General features: G+C 49.0%; 1 protein-coding gene and 1 non-coding gene across 2 annotated transcripts in view; one reads left to right on the top strand and one right to left on the bottom strand.

The window, feature by feature from the left end:
• Window positions 1-17,913, bottom strand: part of HDAC7 (histone deacetylase 7) — a 318,340-nt gene that overhangs the window by 164,992 nt on the left and 135,435 nt on the right. The gene's annotated exons all lie outside the window — the stretch shown is intronic.
• On the top strand, window positions 10,074-10,145 carry TRNAT-CGU. Its single transcript has one exon. It is a non-coding gene; the product is annotated as a tRNA-Thr (tRNA).

Raw genomic sequence — 17,913 nt, forward strand, 5'->3', positions numbered from 1 at the left:
GTGAGCCTTTGGGCAAAAGAAAAACCCTTCCCATCAGCAGTTCTGGGTTTTTTTTGATTGCAACAGAGACTTTGAGATGGAATATGTATGCACTGTGTTAAAACAAAGGAGGGGAGACCCACCCTGTATTTTTTTAAAAAAACACACACATACACTTTGGGGGGGGGGGGGGCACAGACCAGGCCACTTTTCAGCCACAGGTTAGACAAAATGGAAAAGAAGCATACAAGATTGCATCCTCAAGCAAAACAAAACAAAGTGGTAAAAGCCACCTTAGACCGAATCAGACCATTGGTCCGTCCTTTTCTGTTCAGACTGGCAGTGGTTCTCCAGGGCTTCAGGCAGAGAGAAGTCACGTCACCTACCGCCTGTCCCATCTTAACTAGAGATGCTGAGGATTGAACCTGTGACCTTCTACGTGCCAAGCAGATGCTCTCTCACTGGGCCATATGCTATGTTGATTAGCTATGTCAAGAATAAAACAGATGCCAACGGGTTTACTGAGTCGATCCTGGTCATGTTATAAACTGGAAGTACCTGGGATTTTTATTTTATTTTTGCCATTAGGGACTAAAAGCTCTTAAATTTGAATTTTTAAATTATTGTATTTTATGTCTGACGAAACTGACGAAACAGTTCGAAAGCAAGAAATTGCAAGTAGATGAATAGGTACCACTTCGGTGGGAAGGTAACAGCGTTCCGTGCGCCTTGGTGTTTAGTCATGCCAGCCGCATGACCATGGAGACGTCTTCGGACAGCGCTGGCTCTTCGGCTTTGAAACGGAGATGAGCACCGCAACCCTAGAGTCGGACTCGACTGGCTTTCGAGCAAGGGAACCTTTACCTTTACCTTTTAAACTGACTAAACATTTGGCCACCAAATGAGAATGGAGCACTTACTGGGGAAGACCGGATGCTGGGAAAGATTGAAGGTCAAAGAAGGAGGGGACGGCAAAGGATGAGATGGTTAGACAGTGTTATTGATGCAATGAGGATGAAATTAAGCAAACTCTGGAGCATGATAGAAGACAGGAGGGCCTGGCATGATGTGGTCCATGGGGTCGCGAAGAGTCAGGCTCGACTGTGTGACTGAACAACAACAACAACAAACTGTATGCTGGTCTAAAGACTGTAATAATAAACTGCTACCACCACCAATGCTCCCTCTAAGCTGTGGAGTCTTGTGAGCAAAAAGTCTACTTGGTGAGCTACTGGCATTAAAGTTGCGAGCGAGCAATTTGGCCGCTGCAGAAATTAGTTTGCTCTGGAGCCATCCTTCCTGAGCTAAGAGGAAAATCTGTGAGATGGAGGCTACAAAAACTGTGAGCTGGCTTGCACTAACTCAGCTTAGAGGGAACACTGTTGACCACCACTATCATCATTAGGGAGTCAGTGTAGCATTGCGGTTAGAGTTTTGGCCTAGGATCTGTAGGGAGGCCAGTCTCCAGGTGGGGCTTGCAGATGTTCCGCTATTACAATTGAACTTCGGACTACAGAAATCAGTTCCCCTGGAGCAAATGGCTGCTCTGGAGGGTGGACTCCATGGCATCATACCCTGCTGAGGTCCCTCCCCTCCCAAGTCCTGCCCTCCCTAGGCTCCACCCCCAAAATCTCCAGGTGTTTCCCAATCCAGAACAGGCAACCCTAAGGATCTGGGAAACCCAAGCTCAAATCCCCACTTAGCCAAGAGCCTCTGGACCAATGTTCCCTCTAAGGTGTGGAGTCTTGTGAGCAAAAATTCTACTTTGTGAGCTACTAGCATTAAAGTTGTGAGCGAGCCATTTGGCTGCTGCATCCATTAGTTTGCTCTGGAGCCATCCTTCCTGAGCCGAGACAAAAATGGGTGAGCTGGAGGCTAAAAAACTGTGAGCTAGCTCACATTAACTCAGCTTAGAGGGAACACTGCTCTGGACTCATCATTCTCAGCCTAAAGGAGGGGAATTCTGTACACCATTCAAGAAAATGGCCCAAAATAAACAAAACAGCAAATCTGAGATATGAGTGGGCCACGCTTGGGACCTGGAGAAGAAGATAACATCCACACTTCCCTTCGCTTTGACAGTTCTACAGGCAGAAGAAAACCTTTTCCCTTCGTGCCTGCACAGAGAGGAATGGTACGAATACTTCATCTCTACGCACCCCTAAGGCTTAAACCAACTCATTGGTAGAGTTTTGTTGCTGTTGTTGTTTGGTGGTAATCAGGTAATTTAAAGAATCAACTCAGTTTAAATGCAACGCAAAACGCATATTTGCTCTATTATTTCTGTGGTGTAATCATAGATTAGATTTACTGAATTTACATCCAACCTACTCAGAAGGCTCGCCCGCTTTCAGAGATCAAAATAAAACCAGATAATAAAGTGGTGTTTTTAAAAATTGTGATCCCACAGTGCTGGTGGAATGTACTACCAAGTCGCAGCTGACTTCTGGTGACCAGATGGGGTTTTCAAGGCAAGAGAGGTTCAGAGGAGGCAAGGATAGAACCGTAACATGCAGAGATGCAACTGGTACATTCATTGGCCAAGCAAGTAAATCCGGCTTCACTTGTAGAAGGAGAAATGATTGAGCGTTCAAAGAACCCTCGATGCAGAGATGTACAGATCTACCCACCTGCAGGCAAGGCCATGCAGACTCATACAGAGACACAGCAGGTAGCATCCAGGGCAATGGAATAACAGAAGGAGGAGTAGGAGTAGGGTTGCCAAGTCGCGGCGGGGGATCGTAGGCCTTCACAGAATCCTTGCCGCAGGGACAGCGAGACGCGTTGCACCTGCCGTCGCCAGGATCTGACGCTATGCGTCACTTTGGCAACGGGGCTCCAAACAGCCCCATTGCCAGAGCGACGCATAGCGTCATGCTGTCCCCGCGGCAAGGATTCTGCAAAGACATGCAGATCCCCCGCCGTGATTTGGCGAGATTTGGGAGGCCTAAGCAGGAGAGACTGGATATATACCCCACCCTTCACTATGCAAAGGAGTCTCAGAGCAGCATTCCCTCTCCACACAGACACCCTGTGAGGTAGGTGGGGCTGAGAGAGCTCTGAAAGAACTGCTCCTGAGAGAACAGCTCTGAGAGAACTTGTGACTGACCCAAGGTCATGCCAGCAGCTGCATATGGAGAAGTGGGGAATCAAACCTGGTTCTCCCAGATTAGAGTCTGCACTCCTAACCACTACACCAAACAGAAGCTGTTAATTATTTAACTGATTTCTCACAGAACAAGCACATGACTTGAGAATTACGACAGCAAATACACTACAGCTATTAGAAAAAGGAAGGAGAAGTCCCCAAAGACAGATTACATTTCCCACCCACCCCTTTTCATTAAACACAGTCGAGGGTAGGTGAGCTAAAATGCACATGCATTTACTTTAAACACCCCCCAAAAGCAGAGCGCAATGAGCTCTCGTCTGCAGACGGGCAAGCTCCCACTGATGAGAAACACCAGTGGAAATCACCTGGGTAAATGCACCTCCAACACATGTGCGAGTGAGTCTTTGCAGAGCAAGCGCCTGGTTTTGACGCTTCCAAAGTCGGTAATGGGAATGGTAGCCACAGAAGAGCGAGAACAGGGCTGCATTCCAGGCACACGCTCGAATTAGGCCCAGAAGACTCAAGCAGTACACAGTCTCCTAATTTATAGCTCTCCAGTCAAATGAGCTCGATGATCATGAATTCAAAACATCTGGGTCGGAGTTCGGCCTGTTGACTGCCCCTGCCTCTTGGTCTTACAGCTGTTCTTCTTTATTCCCATCCCCTCCTCCTTGACAGAGTCTTGAACTCATGGCTGTTGTTGGGCAGCCCCAGGCTTGCTCAATCCACAGCCGGCCAAGAATACATACTGTCCACAAAATCACCCATATCCGGGACTGGCGTATGTGGCTAAAAGAGGAGTGGCTAAAAGCGAAGTGATGTAACAGGACGTGAAGAGGAAGCCACGTACAGGACACGCCTGGGGGTTCTTGAATGCCATCAGCAGGCGGTTGCTCTTGTGTACGCTTACAGAACTCATGCAGCATATCTGTGTGTGTGAGATTTAGTGTTCTGCTACCCTTAAAGCCAGCTGTGGGGCATGCCCCCTCATCCTTAAGTGAACATAAGAGAAGCCATGCTGGATCAGGCCAATGGCCCATCCAGTCCAACACTCTGTCACACAGTGGCCAGAAATACCAGGTGCCATCAAGAGGTCCACCAGTGGGGCCAGGACACTAGAAACCCTCCCACTGTTGACCCCCCTAAGCACCAATATGACATAGCATCACTTGCCCCGGAGTCCCTATCTATACCCTTAAAAGCTAGGGCTCTCCACCTGCAGAACTGTGCCTGCTGTACTCCAGTTCTCATGCTTCTACTGCAGGGATCCCCAAAGCGGAGTCCAGGGGTACCATGGCGACCGCCAACGGCTTTCCTGGCAACCGCCAACTGTTTGGAGAAAGTGGGTGGGGTCAGATAAGGCTTCTGCCCAGCAGCGCATTTGATTAGCCACTGAAATTAAAATAATGTTGCTACGATAGCAGCAGCAACCACCTGAGTGCTGGTTTTATTCTATCACTCTTTTGGTGTCGTGATTCGGAGCGCGGACTCTAATCTGGGAGAACCAGGTTTGATTCCCTGCTCCTCCGTATCCAACTGCCAGCGTGACCTTGGGTCAGTCACAAGTGCTTTCAGAGCTGTTCTCTCAAGGGCAGTCCCTGGAAGAGCTCTCTCAGCCCCACCAACCTCACATGGTGTCTGTTGTGGGGAGGGGAGGGGAAGGAGATTGTAAGCCGCTCAGACTCCTTCCGGTAGTGAAGGGCAGGGTATAAATCCAATCTCCTCCTCCTCTTTTTCTTCTTCTTTCCCAGTATGTTCTTTAAAACTACTACTCCCATTCCCTTCACTTGGGCTTCCTTTGTATATACATATGTATGTATGAGCACAAGTGTGCATGCACACGCATGTGTGGCTCTGCCTCACATGGTGGCCTTGTTGTGGTTGGTGCCGCCTTCCATGGCAGCCATTTTGTGCTTGTGCCTACCACCCTGTGTCAGACCTCTGAAAAGTGCCCGCGGGTCCAAAAAGGTTGGAGATCTCTGTTCTATGGCATCTTCTTGGAATACAAAACCAGAGCCCTGCCTAAACCACAGGCCCAGAGAGGCCAGCCCACCAAGAAACTGGCTGCAAAGGGGAGATACGGTTTCACAAACCACCTGGACTGTGGCCCATCTGCAGCACGAACCGGCAGCATAGGGATCAGCACATTCCTCACATGGTTTTGCAGGCCGCAATGAATCGATGTGCATGAAATTCTCCATCTGGAAGCCCTCCACGTTTGTGGAATATAGTGGGAAAGGGCCGTTGTTTCTGTGCCATCCTCGAAGCGGTCTGACTGTGTAGTCCAGGCATCCCAAACCTTTTTCAGCTTATGGGGACTGTTGGAATGTTGAGACAGCATTGTGGGCACAGCCACAAAATGGCTGCCACAAGAGGGGGAGCCAGACACAAAATGGCTGCCGTGGCTTACCGTCAGTCACCGTTGTGCTGGGCGGGCAGCTGCCGCCAAAGCAGTGTTTTCAGTAACCTGCACAGCCAATAAAATCTCCAGCGGCCAATATGAACCCTTGCTGGGCAAAAGCCCTACCTTGCCCCACCCACATTCTAAAAATACCTGGCGGGCACCAGTAAAGGTGCTGGCAGGCACCATGGCGCCCACAAGCACCACATTTGGGACCCCTGGTCTAATCCAATTCCCACTGAGGGCAGGAAATCTAAAGCTAAAGCGTTCCTGACAGACGACTGCCTAGCCTCTGTCTGAAGATCTCCAATGAGGGAGAGGGCACCCCTCCGCGGGACAACTGGTTCCATTGTTGAATTGTTCCCACCGTCACCAAGTGTGTCCAATAGAAGTCAATCTTCCAGGAACTTCAGCCCATTAGTCCTGGTACGGCTGTTCAAGAAACAGACCGTCTTTCTGTACTCCCCGACTGTCCCAAATGAACTGGCTGGGCATCAGAACACGCTTTCCCCCCTCGTGCAAGAACCCAGGACAAAGCCGAGAGGGGCGAGCAAGCCCCAACCACTCCGCACGACAGGAGGACGTCAAGAGAGCGGGGTGAGCTACGGCCAGGCTACTGTGATGTTGTCTTGGCAGAGGAACTCGCTGGCAGCCTGCTTGAACGCAAGTGCAAACGCAGTGGGATTGGGGACTTACCCAGGCCCTGCTTTGGGAAAACAAGGATTTTCCTTTGCAACCCGAGTGACAGAATTCCAAATAATGGTACCACGAAACACACCTTTGCTTTGCATGCTCCACTCTACCTTCCCCTTGCTCTTCCATTCCCAAGCCGCCGCCTCTCTTCCTTTTGACATGGCTCTTTTATTTAAATCCTCCCCGTCTGCTCAGCATCTCTTTTTGCCTTGCCCAGGACAGCAGGCTATCACGGGCTGCAAATAAATTATTCCCAGTGCTAACATTGTGGTCCCAAGCAAACCTGCATCCTTTTAAGCCCACCGATTTCAGCGGATTTAGCTCTACTCGGGACAACACAGAAGAAATCATCTGTTTCTTTTTAATCCACCTCTCTTTGGGTGCATATGGTCGCCTCCCTGGTGCTCACATATCTGAGATCCACACCACATAGAGCTATCTGTGGAGAGTGATTTTGCACCCCATTGACTCAGGGTGAAGATGGCATTTTGTTTGCACCCAGCTGACTCGGGGAGAAGATAGCATTTTGTTAGCATTCTGCTGGCTGGTATGCATAACACATTCCTGGATCACGGAGCTCAGTGTAATTGAACCGTGGCTTACAATATGTGTGATCAAGTTTAACAGGGAGATGTTAAGAGTTGGAAGGGACCCTGCAGGTCATCTAGTCCAACCCCCTGCACTCTGCAGGAGCATAAGAGCACCAAGTCGAGAGACCAGTGGTTTGTGCTGGGTAAGAGGAACCTCCCCACGTTCAATATTCTCATAACAGGACTCTGGGAAAGATTTTCAGTCTCTGTTATTACTGTTGTATGGCATTATGTGTAATATAGTCATTAGATCCTAAGACTGTCTGGCAAGGTAGGGTTGTCAGGCGTGTTCCCTCTAAGCTGAATTAGTGTGAGCTAGCTCACAGTTTTTTAGCCTCCAGGAAGGATGGCTCCAGAGCAAACTAATTTATGCAGTAGCCAAAACGCTCATTCACAACTTTAATGCCAATAGCTCACTAAGTAGAATTTTTGCTCACGAGACTCCACAGCTTAGAGGGAGCATTGGTTGTCAAGTCCCCCCCTTGACCACAGATGGAGGAGTAGGGTTGCCATCTTCAAGTTGGGAAACTCCTGGAGATTGGGGATGGAGCCTGGGGAGGACATGGACCTCAGTGGGGTACAGTGCCATATAGTCCACCATTCGAAGCATCCATTTTCTCCAGGGGAACCGATCTCTGTAGTCTGGAGATGAGCTGTGATTCCGGGGGATCCCCAGGTCCCACCTGGAGGCTGGCATCCCTATCGCAAGGCCTTCCATGCTGTTGTCGTTTAACACTCATTTAGCAGTAGCATTAACAAGAATAGAAGGGAGCACTGCTCAAAACAGCAGGGTTTCCCTCCTGAGCAGATGTTCACCCCCCCCTCCTCCCGTCAGCATCCATCTTTCTGCAGATGGCAGTTTAAGAATCAGCCAAGTGGGGAATGGGGGGGGGGGCAGTCTGTGAGTTATTATCTCCCACAGAATACAGGACTGCTTGCGATTTAACAGCAGATACTTGCATTGCCTGTATCCTCATCCGTTGCCAGCGCTGGAGCACTATGCACAGATTTGCCAACATCTGAGCGTAGTATTACAGGTGGGCGGCTTGCCACCGTCTGCATTTGAATAAGGCATTTAGTGGCTGGGTTGGTTTCATTTAAAGGCTGGGAGAAGTAATTGGGGTGGGTCCTACCCCTAAGCCTACCACTCCGCTGAGTAACCTTGATTTTTTCCCACTTATTATATTTACGCCCCACCTGTCGTTTTGACTCCAGTTTGAAGCTAATCTAAGGCGCCTTCCTCCAATTTCCCATCGAAGAAGAGGAAGGATTGTGAGGCACTCCAAAGGGATCGGTCAAGGATGGGCAAGTGGGCGTCAACATGGCAAATGGGGTTCAATGTAGCCAAGTGCAAGGTGATGCACACTGGAGCCAAAAATCCTAAATATAAATACATGTTGATGGGGTCTGAACTGGCAGAGACTGATCAAGAGAGAGATCTTGGAGTTGTAGTAGATAACTCACTGAAAATGTCGAGACAGTGTGTGACTGCAATAAAAAAGGCCAATGCTATGCTGGGGATTATTAGGAAGGGTACTGAAAACAGATCAGCCAATATCATAATGCCCCTATAAATCAATGGTGCAACCTCATTTGGAATACTGTGTGCAGTTCTGGTCACCACACCTTAAAAAGGATATTATAGCTTTGGAAAAAGTGCAGAAAAGGGCAGTGGCTCAAGTGGTTAAGACGCTGAACTGCAGGCTGTGGAAGGTCAGTAGTTCAGCAGTTCGAGACCCGAGTGTGCCGCATGACGGAGTGAGCTCCCGTCTCTAGTTCCAGCTCCTGCCAACCTAGCAGTTCAAAAGCAAGAAATTGCAAGTAGAGAAATAGGTACCACTTCGGTGGGAAGGTAACAGCGTTCCGTGCGCCTTGGTGTTTACCTTTACCTTTTACTTTGGGATTAGCACTCCCAGCTGCGAACTTGCCTCTGACGTCGGTCGCAAAGTGAAAGTGAGGTTTCCAGATGCAGAAGGTGGAAGAATACAATTTGCCGACAGATTTGTGCAATCCTGTGTAAACTTAATCCAGTCTAGACCTGTGGAAAGTTACTTTCGAGTCCCAGCTGATTTATGGCAACCCCCGTAGGGTTTTCAGGGCAAGAGACTTTTGGAGGTGGTCTTGCCATTGCCCGCCTCCACGTCACGACCTTGCTATTCCTTGGAGGTCTCCCTTCCAAATACTGATCAGGGCTATCCAGGTAAGGGCTAGAGTCTGATTCGACCGGGTTTCGAGCAAGGGAACCTTTACTTTTACTTTACTTTGGGATTAGCACTCCCAACTGGGAACTTGCCTCTGACGTCGGACACAAAGTGAAAGCGAGGATTCCAGACGCGGAAGGTGGAAGAATACAATCTGCAGACAGATTTGTGCAATCCTGTGCAAACGTAATACAGTCTAGACCTGTGGAAAGTTACTGTCGAGTCCCAGCTGATTTATGGCAAACCCCCCGTAGGGTTTTCAGGGCAAGAGACTTTTGGAGGTGGTCTTGCCATTGCCCGCCTCCACGTCACGACCTTGCTATTCCTTGGTGGTCTCCCTTCCAAATACTGATCAGCAGGGCTTTTTTTGTAGAAAAAGCCCAGCAGGAACTCAATAGCATAATAGGCCACACCCAACTTGTTAGCATATTAGGCCACACCCTTGTCAGCACAGCCTATTAGCATGTTAGGCCGCACCCCCATGTTACCAGAAGTGTGGTCATCCAGCCACACCCACCTTTTGCTTCTTATTCTGTTTACCTTGTTGTCAAAACCCAGGGCTTTTTTTGTAGCAGGAACTCCTTTGCATGTTAGGCCATGCACCCCTAATGTAGCCAATTCTAATGAGTTTCTGCTTTTGGGTGTGGCCTATTATGCTAATGAGTTCCTGCTGGGTGTGGCCAACTCAGGAGCCAGCCTCCCTTGGAGTTGCCAGGGGGGGTCACTCTCCAGGCCTTCCCTCTGTAGCCACACACGCAGAGATTTTGGTTGTACTGGGCGTGGCCAACTCTGAAGCCAGCCGGAACTCCGTTCCTGTGCGTTCCAGGTAAGGGCAGCTTAAACCTACTGATTTCTGTAAGTCTAGACTGCAGTGACCCTGCATCGGACTGCACTGTAAGTCTGCTTTTGGAAAAGAGTGAACTCCTCCACCTTAACTTATTCAATGAGATTTCCTAAAATGACCAAACTGCAGTGTTCCTAGTGACGTGCGTGTAGCCCTACGGATTTTCTGCACCCTGCCAGCATCTGCAACAGAAGATGAAGGAAGTTGCAGAAGGGTAGCACTCTTCCAAAACTGCCCATGTTCTACAAGGGGAGGGGCTGTGGCTCAGTGGAAGAGCCTCTGCTTCGTGTGCAAGAGGTCCCAGGTTCAACCCCTGGCACCTCCAATTAAAGGGACCAGGCAGTAGGCGATGTGAAAGACCTTTCTCTACCCAAGATCCTGGAGAACTACTGCCAGTCTGAGCAGACAAGGCTGCCTTTGATGGACCAAGGTTCTGATTCAGTATAAAGCAGCTTCCTGTGTTCATGATGGGGCAAGAATGGTTAAGCCACGTATGCCATTTTGTCTAGCGAGTGCGAAGCTGCAAAATAAATGGATCTGCTTCTGTGGGCTATTCAGTTCTATATTTTTTTGTAAGGCAGTCTAGAACTAAGTTGCCCTAGGTAGGCTGGCTTGGAACGGGAGCTCCAGTAGTCCTACCGAGCACAGGGCTATGCAGGAACTGGAGAGGTCAGCCTAGGCCACTCCAATAGGAGCCATGCAACAAAAGAAATTTGCATAGCCTATCGAGCTAGCAGAGGCGTGACCTAACCAGTTCCTGGATGATTTCCCCCCACTGAAGGAGAAGGGCGAGGGAGGAATCACTCACGGTTTTGCAATGTAACAGCCAAAAAAACCTTTTTTTTGAAGCTCATTGTTTTTTTTGTAACATTTTTGCAGCCCGTTGGGGTCTGCACAATTTTGTTTAATGCAACAGTTCAACAGGATAAACATCAGAACGACCAACTAAAAACTGGTACAAATAGTGGGCCAAGCTGTGTAGGAGTCTTGCCATGGCTGGATATTAAAAATATCAAAGGTCAGGGGGGGAAGGTCATGTTTTGGGGCATGGTGGGCCATGGTATAATTTCAGACATGTAGAAAAGGTAACTGAAGACAGAAACTAAGAATCCTCGAATCACGGAGTTGGAAGGGGTCCTACAGGCCTTCTAGTCCAATCTCCTGCTCAATGCAGGATCAGCCTAGAGCATCCCTGACAACTGCCTTTTATTACTCATAAGTTTGCATGTCTAGGATAGGGTCGCATGTTGTAGGTATGCAACTTTCCGCTCCCCACCCCCCAAAATGGCACTTGGGCCCTTTGTTGTTGTTGTTGTCAAGTCACAGCTGACTTAAGGCAACCCCTGTAGGGTTTTCAAGGCAAGAGACAGTTCAGAGGTGGCCGGCCACTGCCTGCCTCCATGTCACACCCCTGGTATTCCTTGGTGGTCTGCCAGCCAAATACTACCGGATCTAGGGTTGCCAACCTCCAGGTGGAGTCTGGAGATCTCCTGGGGTTAAAACTGATCTCCAGGTGACAGATCAATTCTCCTCTGTAAGAGTGGTTGGGCAGTGGAACAGTCTGCCTCGGGAGGTGGTGGATGCTCCTTCGCTGGATGTTTTCAAGCGGAGGCTGGACGACCATCTTTCGGGTATGTTGTAGGTATGTAGGGCTATCTTTCGGCTATGCTCCTGCAGAGTTCAGGGGGTTGGACTAGGTGACCTGCAAGGTCCCTTCCAATTCTAACATTCTATTCTATTCTATTCTATTCTATTCTATTCTATTCTATTCTATTCTATTCTATTCCTGGAGAAAATGGCTGCTTTGGAAAGTAGACTCTATGGCATCATACCCAACTGAAATCCCACCCTCCCCAAACCCCGCCCTCCCCAGGCTCCACCCCCAAAATCTCCAGGTATTTCCCAACCTAGACCTGGCAATCCTAGCCAGGGATGACGCTACTTAGCTTCCAAGATCTGATGAGATTGGGCTAGACTGGGCCACCCAGGTCCGGAAAGGCACAATTTGGTGAATTGCACAATTCTTCATTATTCTGTTTTTTTACCAGCAGGGAAAGACCCACCATTTAGGTCATGACCCAAGCTGAACCTCAGCCTCTGAAGGCGTCAACCCAGCCTCAAGTTCCGCCCAGCAAACACCTGGGACTGGCAAAGCCACCTCTTGCATGTGACTATCCTGCCAGTGTGGCAACCCTGGGTTCTCCTTTGTAAACTCTCTCAGGGAGGATTAGACGAGTCTCAGAAAGGGGTTTAATCTCTATTAAATTCATCCCCATTTGCAAATGCTGACAGAAGGAAGGCTGCCTTTGCATCCTGTGCAGACACGTCTAGTTCGACAAGGACACACACTCTTCCCCTTCCCCTCGAAGGAAGGCTCATTCCTCACCTACTTCCTTGGCTGTGAGCCACTAAAAAGCTGATGAGCTCCTGAATTGGAAAAAGAGATGAAAGCCTGAAGGGGGGAAAGGAATGGTTTCTCTCCCAAGACAACTGGAGGAATCTCTTCTTTCTGACACTCACTCAGAAATTAGAAAAATGGGGGGGGGGAGAGAAGATGTCACCACAATCTACAGATTATCCCCCGTCACCACCACAAGGTTTTCCAGAAGGCAGCTGTCGCACTCATATGGAATAGGTGGGGGGTGGAAATAATTGAACAAGCCATTTAAAGAAGATAAATTCCAGAGGGGTAGCCCCGTTAGCCTGTTGCACGCAAAAAGAATCCTCATAGCAGCTTCAAAACTAACAAATGTTAACACAGTGCAAACGTTCATGGTCTACAGCGTAACTTGTACAGCAAAAGAATTCTCACGGCATCTTAAAGACTAACTAATGCATTATGGCATAAACTTACAAGGACTAGAGCGTACTCTGTACAGCTGAGAAACTGGACTTCGGCCCTCAAAATCTTACATTACATATAATCCCCCTCCCACAGCTTCCATGGAAGCTCGCTAGGCGACCTTGGACCAGTCACTCTCTCTCTCTCTCAGCCTAACCTACCCCACAGGGCTGTTGTGAGAGCAAAAGGAAGGAAAGGAGCAGACGGACGTTACGCTGGGCTCTTTGGGGGAAGGGAGGAATATGAGTGCATTACATGGGATACATTTCTAACCTCAGATAGTGACTGGAATCAGAAATTAGAACCTGATGGTTAAAATGGTCTGGGGGCTCAAAACCATGCTACGGCCTCCCAGGCTCCCTCCCCTCTGACACACGGATCCTTACCCCGCTTCTCAGCTGTAGTTTGCGGCGACCTCCAGATCAGTACACTATTGTGAGTGCCATGCCCCCAAACCATTATTTAAAACTGCGGCTTGCAAACCACACCCATAATTATAGTTTCCCAATTCAAACATCATTGCAAACTGGCTAGAGAAACAGAGATCGTGGAGGGAGGCGCATATACAGGACAAGAGAGGAAAGGGGGGGAATGCAACCATAATGCTGTGAATGGTTGAGCCAGTGCTTCTTTAGGGTATGCTCATGAGAACTTTTTCAAAAACTGATTCCCACAGTGCAGGATGGCACATTTCCTTGACAGCTGAATTGGCAATACGGTGAACTGGCAGTGGGGATGCTACAGAGTTAGAACCTCCCCATCCAATGCTCCATGCATGCTCCAATGCATGCACAGGGCTCCCACCTGATCATCCTTCCCATTTATTCTAACGGAGGAAAGCAGTTCTGCACATGTACGATCAACCCACTGAGATGGAAGAGAGAAGTTACCTCCCTCCACTGACAGAAACGGAGAAATCCATATATGCACCAAAGCTCCGTACAAATAGGCCTCACTCGATCAGGACTTGCGGTTACTGAAGCAAGTCAACTTCAAGTTGGGTCCAGTGATCCATCAGCAGAAAGGTACTGATGGCCGTGGATCTTTCCTGTGTTGCCCTTCCCATAGCTATCCCTTCAGAGCCCTGGAACGTTTGCTCCTGAGGTTGGAAGACTGCAGTAGGGAGAAGAAAAGGGATGAAATGGCCCTTTCTACTTCTGCTGTCAATGCAACTCCATCAGTGGAAGGAAATGGTGATTTTTTGCCCCCTAGTCCACATGGGTCCTGGGACTCCAGGAATAAACATTCCAAGGGTCAGACAGAACTGCTGGGAGAAAGAGAATGCATGCTCCACAGTCCTTGCTCCTAAGCTCTCTGGATCCAGCCCTTGAGTTGCTATTGCAGTCTCTCTCTTGCCCTGCCTGCAAAGAGCCCAAGGCACCACCTGGGAAGATGAGCCCTCTTCATCACAATGAAGAAGAAGAAGATATTGGATTTATACCCCACCCTTCACTACCCAAAGGAGTCTCAGAGTGGCTTACAATCTCCTTCCCCTTCCCCCTCCCTGCAACAAGACACCCTGTGAGGTAGGTGGAACTGAGAGAGCTCTTTCGAGGACTGCTCTTGAGAGAACAGCTCTGAGAGAACTTGTGACTGACCCAAGGTCACACCAGCAGCTGCACATGGAGGAGTGGGGAATCAAACCCGGTTCTCCCAGATTAGCATCTGCGCTCTTAACCATTACACCAAACTGGAACAATGACCCTGCAAGGAAGGTTGAGGTGAGATATAGGGAGGCAAACCTTCACACACGCTAAACCAGAGCCACACCCAACCTTCACACACACCCCAAATGGGGTCAGAACCAGAATGCTGCCAATTTCCACTAAAGCAAAGGGTGTATGTGATGGTTCACAGCACTGCATGGATTTCTTGGGGGGGGGGGTTAAATCCACTCCCAGTCTATGCTTCCCCCTGCCATGAAAAAACCCCAGTAATTTCCTCACAGCTACCCCCTTCCCGTTGTGAACCAAAGTAGGCCACTTCTGGGAAGAGTTGGTTTTTAGTCCTCGCTTTTCTCTACCCTAAGGAGAGTCTCAGAGCTGATTAAAATTGCCTTCCCTTCCTCTCCCCACAACAGGCACCCTGTGAGGTAGGTGGGGCTGAGTCCTGAGAGAACTGTGACTGGCCCAAGGTCACCCAGCAGGCTTCATGAGGAGGAGGAGGAGTGGGGAACCAAACCCAGTTCTGCAGATTAGACTCTGCTGCTCTTAAACTCTACACCATGCTGGCTGAAAAATGCAGTCACAGGCAATGTTCCCTCTAAGCTGTAGAGTCTTGTGAGCAAAAATTCTACTTTGTGAGCTCCTGGCATTAAAGTTGTGAACGAGCGATTTGGCTACGGCATAAATTAGTTTGCTCTGGAGCCCTCCTTCCTCAGCTAAGACAAAAATGTGTGAGCCAGAGGCTAAAAAACTGTGAGCTGGCTCACACTAACTCAGCTTAGAGGGAACACTGGTCACAGGGTGAGTTCCGCTCACCGTCTTTCCCAGGCATTTCAGAAACCTCTCCCGCTGCCCACCTGGCTTTCTCAGTGGTCCTTCCATGGCCAGTACTGGGTCACATCACTGACATATCTAGCCTTACTCGGGCTCTCTTGCTGCAACAGACATTCCCCTAGGAACGTCTCAACCTTCTGCCCCCCCTCCAAGCATACTTAAAAGTTTCAGGACACTAATTTATGCTTATTTCTAGGGAACCAACAGGTTGCTTGAATGAAAAAATCGGACCTGGGTTGTTTTCCTAGCCTGGAGGCAAAACTTGAAGCTGGCTGCCAGGAGGTGAAAATATTTCAAGCTATTTTTAAATAAGCATTCTGCACCCCACACCCTGGGGGGGGGGAGCAGAAAGCCCTGGAAACATGGAGCGATCAGCCTCTCTAGATCCCCGTGATAGCAGCCTCCTCAAAATTAGGTTCTTCCATTTTTTTTTAAATTAACCTAGCACACCAGTCTGGTGGGAACTGTCATGCTGGGGTTTTGTTTTTAATGTTTTGAGTCACCGTTGTTTGTTATGCTCTCCGAAGAGCATTCAGATCCAGCCCCGGCGAAAAGGCAGCTGGCACACTCAGGTGGCGCTCCGGCTATAAATAGCTGCTGGAACCCAGATGCCCGGCTGCTAATGGCTCTTGGAAAATTCTCAAACACCTTGGAGGGGCGGCGCAGACCAGTAGCAGGTTAACCCTTGGCAGGACGCGCTAGAAAGACAGCAGCAAGTTCTTTGGAAAGCAGAACGCTGAGGGAACAGTTTCTCTGTCAAAGAGGTTTGGGGGAAAGGGGGAACAATTGTAAAAGAGATTGGGGAAAGACTGCACTCGCTCCACATCCTTTTTGAACTGAGGCCCCCCAGTCCTGATGGTATCGACAGGCCAACACCTTCCCATGTCAATGCAGCAGAACAGCTGCCTGGATAGAGAGGTGGCCCTCTGACTCCACTGGGAGGTTTCCTGATGACTTTCATGGCCAGTCCGCTCAAACCTGACACAAGACCACAAAGCTCAAAACACATCCATTTTTCGGTTGTATTGTCATGTCACTGGTGGGAAACTGATCATTCTGGACAGGCGCTCTCTCTCCGGCAACTGGCCAGCTGTTACTCATCAAGTTATCACAGAATCCATGAGCAGTCTCCAAGGATTCCCATGGGTTCCTGGCACATGTTGGGACAGGAAAAGGATGCCTTGCAAGAGATGGGATGTAAATGGGGGGGGGGGGCAGGCTGCCACTGCCTTCAGCAAAAGACAAGTCCAGAGCTAGGCTTTAAAACCACATTGTGTTCATCTAGCCTAAATGTCTGTCAAATGGGTGCTTTCACACATGCTGCATAATGCAGTTTCAACCCACTTCGACGACCATTAGCAAGTGGATTTTTCCATTTCACACACTAAAATGCAGTTGCAAAGTGCATTGAAAGTGGGTTGAAAGTGCGTTATTTAGTGCGTGTGAAAGCAACCGGAGTAATGCAGGCATGTTTGTAACCATTTCCTCACTTGCCTAGTAAGAGTTAAGAATCACTTCCAATGTGATATTTGGAAGACCCAGGATGGAATCCCCACGCATGCCCCAGAAACTCACTGGGTGACCTCTTAGGATTAAAAGATTTTTGGTTATGAACTGTGTAATCCTTGTATCACACTAGAGAACACGTAAGGCAAACCTATACCACGCTCAGACTGTGTTTCAACTCATTTTACAAGTAATTTTAATTGCTATTTTAAATTTTTATTTTGTATGCACATTGTTAGGAGCTGCGGTGGCTCAAGTGGTTAAGACACTGAACTGCAGGCTGTGGAAGGTCGGTAGTTCAGCAGTTCGAGAGCCGAGTGTGCCACATGATGGAGTGAGCTCCGGTCTCTAGTTCCAGCTCCTGCCAACCTAGCAGTTCGAAAGCAAGAAATTGCAAGTAGATAAATAGGTACCACTTCGGTGGGAAGGTAACAGCGTTCCGTGCGCCTTAGTGTTTAGTCATGCCGGCCACATGACCACGGAAATGTCTTTGGACAGTGCTGGCTCTTCAGCTTTGAAACGGAGATGAGCACCACAACCCTAGAGTCAGATTCGACTGGCTTTCGCGCAAGGGAACCTTTACCTTTATGCACATTGTTATTGAATCTATGATTGTATATTTGACTTTGTGTCAGATCCCCTGATGAAGCATATTGTGAAATGCGTAGGGATCTAGAAGATCTAATAAAGCTCCTCAGCCTTGCACCTTGTCCCTCTTCTCTCCTGACCTTGGGCCAGCCGCACATATACAGCCTACGCTCCCTCTAAACTGTGCAATCTTGTGAGCAAAAATTCCACTTTGTGAGCTACTGCCATTAAAGTTGTGAGTGAGTGATTAGGCGACTGCACAAATTAGTTTGCTCTGGAGCCATCCTTCCTGAGCTAATACAAGAACGTGTGAGCCGGAGGCTAAAAAACTGTGAGCCAGCTCACACTAACTCAGCTTAGAGGGAACACTGAACCTACCTCACAAAGTTGTCGTGAGGATGAAGGAGAGGAGAATGAGGTAAGCTGCTTTGGGTCCCCATCGGGAAGAAAGGTGGGAGTACAAGTAAATAAAATAAAATTCCAGGTGAGCAGTTTGCAACATTTTTGTAAACTGGATGTCAATGGATTCCCCCCCACTGCCTTGCCCCAGATGCAGCTGTGCCTCACTGGCAACTGTGAGTAAGGCCTGGGGGTGGGGGTGGGGAAGAGGGTTGCAGATGAGTAACCTTTGTGGAGTCGTATCTGCAAGGCAGTTGTAA

The sequence above is a fragment of the Gekko japonicus genome, unplaced genomic scaffold, assembly GCF_001447785.1.
Source record: "Gekko japonicus isolate JY-2015 unplaced genomic scaffold, Gekko_japonicus_V1.1 scaffold996, whole genome shotgun sequence".
In the NCBI taxonomy this organism is placed as follows: domain Eukaryota; kingdom Metazoa; phylum Chordata; class Lepidosauria; order Squamata; family Gekkonidae; genus Gekko; species Gekko japonicus.